Source organism: Corvus brachyrhynchos, unplaced genomic scaffold, assembly GCF_000691975.1.
Source record: "Corvus brachyrhynchos isolate BGI_N302 unplaced genomic scaffold, ASM69197v1 scaffold126, whole genome shotgun sequence".
Classification (NCBI taxonomy): domain Eukaryota; kingdom Metazoa; phylum Chordata; class Aves; order Passeriformes; family Corvidae; genus Corvus; species Corvus brachyrhynchos.
In genome coordinates this window covers 3,844,535-3,849,177 of record NW_008239283.1, presented here as the reverse complement: position 1 = coordinate 3,849,177, position 4,643 = coordinate 3,844,535, and the positions used below count along the sequence as shown (strand labels likewise).

General features: G+C 42.8%; 1 long non-coding RNA gene across 1 annotated transcript; it reads right to left on the bottom strand.

Annotated features, from left to right (window-relative positions):
• Positions 1-1,519: 1,519 nt before the first annotated feature.
• On the bottom strand, positions 1,520-3,905 carry LOC108448145. The gene is made up of 2 exons (XR_001863926.1): positions 2,640-3,905; positions 1,520-1,737 (listed from the first exon to the last, which is right to left on the bottom strand). It is a non-coding gene; the product is annotated as an uncharacterized LOC108448145 (long non-coding RNA).
• Between the last annotated feature and the right edge of the window lie 738 nt (positions 3,906-4,643).

The window sequence follows — 4,643 nt, the reverse complement described above, 5'->3', positions numbered from 1 at the left end:
CTGAGATTCTTCCCTGAGCAAATGTGACCTGTTCTAATATGAAATACTTTTCTTTCACTCACACACATACGCTTACAAAAATGACATGAAAAGGAGCAGAGCCTCTGTGAAGAAAGAAACCCTGTGCTGTGGTGTACAGAAACTGTAGTGCTTGTGTGTCTCCACCTGCAACGACCCCTAAATGACGTTTCAAGATGTGGGTGGTACAGGGCAGCTGTTTGCAGATGGGGTTTTATCAAAGCACCAGAAGAACTGTGTAGCTCAGTGAATCCAATAAAGTACTTGGGTACACGACACACCTTTCACAGGAAGAACTTTCTTCTTTGCATTATTTGACAGCTCTATATCCATTTCCTATCTTACTGCAATCCAGTTCCCTCTCAAAGTGGAATGAATAGTTATATTCTCATCCTATGACACTCATTTGTGCCTTAAAATGTCACAGTTGACTTGTTTGTTGTTTTGGGTTAGCCTTGTACTAACTTGTTTGGATGCTTGAAAGGGAGTCAAAATTACAACTGACTTCTATAAATACTTTTTAGCTCTGTAATATATTTTTTCCACAGAAAACTGGTGCAGGCTTTAAGTTCCTGTATTTAGCCCTGAAGCAAAGAATGTTTAGATGAAGATTTGGAGAAAACTGACCAAAACACTTTTAAATTATTGGTCATGAAAAATTATTGTAGCTGGAATTTTTATATATTTCTAACTATGAAAGGAATTATTTCAATCCCGTCAATGTTTCTACAGCTTGGTTTTCATGAAGCTTGATGCACTGCCTCTTCTCAATGTCCTACCCCTATTCACAGTTAAAATGTTTTGGGTAGTTTTGGCTATTGATGTCAGTAAGTATAAACTTAAAAGTGCACAATGTTATTGTGACTTCATTTTGGAAGCTTCCTCTCTTGGGTGTAGACCAGAACCCTTAAAAGGGCCTGATTTCCAGAACATTCTGAAAATTAAGTCCCTGTAAGTTATCTTATTCTGGAACCTAACACCATTCACATCTGAAACCTTCAGTGTAAATTACTTGATTACTTAAAAATGTGTGCAATTAAGTTCTTACCACGTGTATGAGCCTCCTCTTACTTCAGCGTCTGCCTTGTGTCCTCAGACTTGCAGGGCTGGAGTTTGGCTCTGACTCAGTTCAGCAGCCCCTCATTGCAAGATTTCTTATCCTGCTTGCAACTACTTGACGTTTTGCGATGTTTGTCAAAATTTGTTGGGTTGAAAGTGGATCTTGCTGAAGAGATGACTAAGCATTAAAATTTGGTCCAGGACAAAACACTTAAGTGTTTGCTGCTATTTTTCCATTTTCCAGTCTCACTGGTAAAGCTCATGAGCTGAGTTGCTATATGGGATGCATGCAACTGTAATGGACTGTGCCTGCACTTGGGAAGAGAAACCTGAATGTCAGATAACCCTGGTGCTGTAAACCAAAGAGCTGTAGAGGACAACCTGTGCGTTGCTGGCTTTTAAAACTGGAATAAGTTACAAAAATAAACTGTGTTGCTGTGAATAATGCTTAACAGCGAGGTTTATTCTTAATTCAGTTCCTGTGCCCCAGTTAACTGGGAATCTGAATTAGCCTGGGGATTGATGACGCTCCACGGTGCTGACAGCAGTGCAATGTTTCAGACGCAGCTGAGCAGAGGTGGAATGCACGCTCAGCACTGGCTGGGGTATGGACTGACTTCAACACCAAGGGATCTGTTACATTTGATCTTCCAAAATTACCTGACAGTTGAAAAAGAATATTTACAAGCAATATTGTACATCATACTTGAATTACAGAGGCCTCAGTTTGAACTTGAGAGGGAGACAACAGGCATTCTGCTTTTTTCTAATATCCTAACTTTTGCCCTAGTTGTAGGGTTAATTAGCTTTGCCCTTCTTTGGTTTTCCAAAGTAGTTACTCTAAGAAACACCATTACTAAGTGTGCTCTGATAGTCTATCACACTGATTTATACAACTGGGAAATACACCAGACTTTGATTCCACAATTGCTCAGATTTTTTGACTTTTTACTTGGCTTAAATTGTTAACTTTGATTTGTTAATGAACCACTGATTTAGGGTGAAGCAACAGTGCAATTTAAAATAGGAATTCCCTAATAAAGACACTTTCCATTTTAATCCAGATGGATGTGTCCTGGTTTTGGGGATAAAAAATTATTCTCTTAGAATGTGAATTACTTTGTTTCCCATGCCAACAACTGAAAACACACAAGACAACCCCCTTCAAAGAACGGAATCCCAGGTGGTGCTCCAGCTGTCAAATTATTTTTTCTTATTTCTCAATAAAACTTTAAACTTACTAGTCACCCTCCTTTTTCCTAGGCCCACAAACTGCAGACCTTTGCTGTCTCCAGACACACCTGTGCTAAAGGCTCTCGTATTAACAGCAAAGGCACATCCAAAAGCAGCAACTCAGTGACCCTACAGCGGGATAATTCCACATTTGAGAATGTAATATAAATAGTTCCTGAGGACGTAAAGGATTATACACCTTCACAAAAATTACATATCCAGTCAATAGTAGGCCCTTTTTCTTCCTTGCTTCAAGTGGTGTCAGAGAGTTTGAAAATTGTATTTGCAAAACAATTTTCAAAACATACAGTGTTCAACATTTCACTCACCCTTCTCATGAAGCTCAGCTTCCAACTTAGGATTCCAAATCCAATGCAATAAATGCAAACTACAGTTGCTGGAAATACCAAGAGAATTAGTGCAGCACATTCAAATTTATCAGGGAGTTTACGATACACCTTAAAACCTAACCTCCTCCTCTACACATGCACTCATGTAACAGAGATGTCTGTTCATCTCCAAAAACAAATTCATAGTTTGATACTATCCAACCTTTGGCATTGCCCTTAAATCTGTTTTGTATCATGAAGGAACAAAATACAAAAATATACAAAAAAAACCAAAACAAAACACAAAACCCCAACATCTCAGAATCATGTTGTGATGGTATTTCTTTAAGAAACTTGCAGAGGCACAACACACATGCAAAGCTTACCCAGTGAGCATTACTGCGACACGATTTCCACATGCTGCATCTTGGGAGAGGTATTTTATTTTATATATATATAAATATATATATTTTATATATACAGATTTTGTATACTGTTGTCAACACTGATTTGCTTCCTTTTCATTGTAAGTTTGTAGGGTCTTTTAGTTGTTATTATACAAGGTTCAACAGTGAAAGCTTTCCAGACTGAGAGACCGTGTGGTTTTCAGCCTTTCAGTGTTTGGGTACCTGCCTCAGCAAGTTACCCAGGACACACAGTCACAGTCCTAATGGTGTTTTAAAAAAGCTCAAGTGCAGTGCTCTGTCCAAAATGTTATCATCAGAGCACTTGACATAAACTGTCCTGTCCTCCTTGCTGTGAAATGTCTGTCAAAGAGTCCTTCTGCCTTGCTGGCTGTGCTGTGCCAGTCCCTGACAAAGCCTGTGAGCACAGAGGATGTCCTGGCTTCACCTCCTGCCTCTCATTAAGGATCTCTGCACACCACACTCTAGTTTTGTCCTATTTAACATGGATTTCTGTCACTTCCTCCATTACTTTTCCCCCAGTCACACCCTTGCCTCCCCCAGGGTGGGCGCTGGGGCAGGGGTGGCTGTGGCCATCTGTCCCCACAGCCCCGGGTGCAGGAGGTGCCCCTTTCTCTGGCAGCTGCCTCACAGAATCATGGAATCTTTTGGGTTGGAAGGGATCTGTGGAGATCACCCAGTACAAGCCCCCTGCCAAGGCATGGTCACCTGGAGCAAGTGATACAGGAACACGTCCAGGTGGATTTGGAATTTAATCTCCAAAGAGGGTGACTCCACACCCTCCCTGGGCAGCCTGTTCCAGTGTTTCCGGCACCCTCGATGCAAAGAAGTTCTTCCTCATGTTGAGGTGAAACTCCTCGTGCTTTAGTTTATGGCCATTACTTCTCATCCTGTTGCTGGGCACCCCTGAAAAGAGTCTGGCACCATCCTCTTGGCACCTGCCTATGAGATACTTATATTCTATATGAGGTATTTGTTCTGCAATACGGAATTCTTGGCACCTGCCTATGAGATACTTATATTCTGTATGAGGTATTTGTTCTGCAATACGGAATCACAGAGTCAACTGGGTTAGAAAAGACCTCCGAGATCATCGAGTCAAACTTGTCAACCAGACCATGGCACTGGGTGCCACCTCCAGTCTTTCCTTAAACACCTCAAGGGACGGTGACTCCACCACCTCCCTGGGCAGGCTGTTCCAATGTCCAGCCATCCCTTCTGTGAAGAGACTCTTCCTGATGTTCAACCTGAAGCTGCCCTGACACAGCTTGAGACTGTGTCCTATCGTTCTGTCGCTGATTCCGTGGGAGAAGAGCCCGACGCACACCTGGCTACACCTTCCTGCCAGGGTGTTGTAGAGAGCGATAAGGTTCCCCGAGCCTGCTTTTCTCCAGGCTGAGCCGCCCCCTCAGCCGCTCCTCGCAGGACTTGTATTAACGAGATCCCCTCTCAGCCCTCTCTTCTCTAGGCTAAGCAGTCGCAGCTCCCCCCGTCTCTCATGACGCCCCGAGCCCGTTTCCCAGCGGGACAGCTCAGGGGACGCTGCCCAGCTGTGGAAGGACGCGGAGCATTCGCTGAG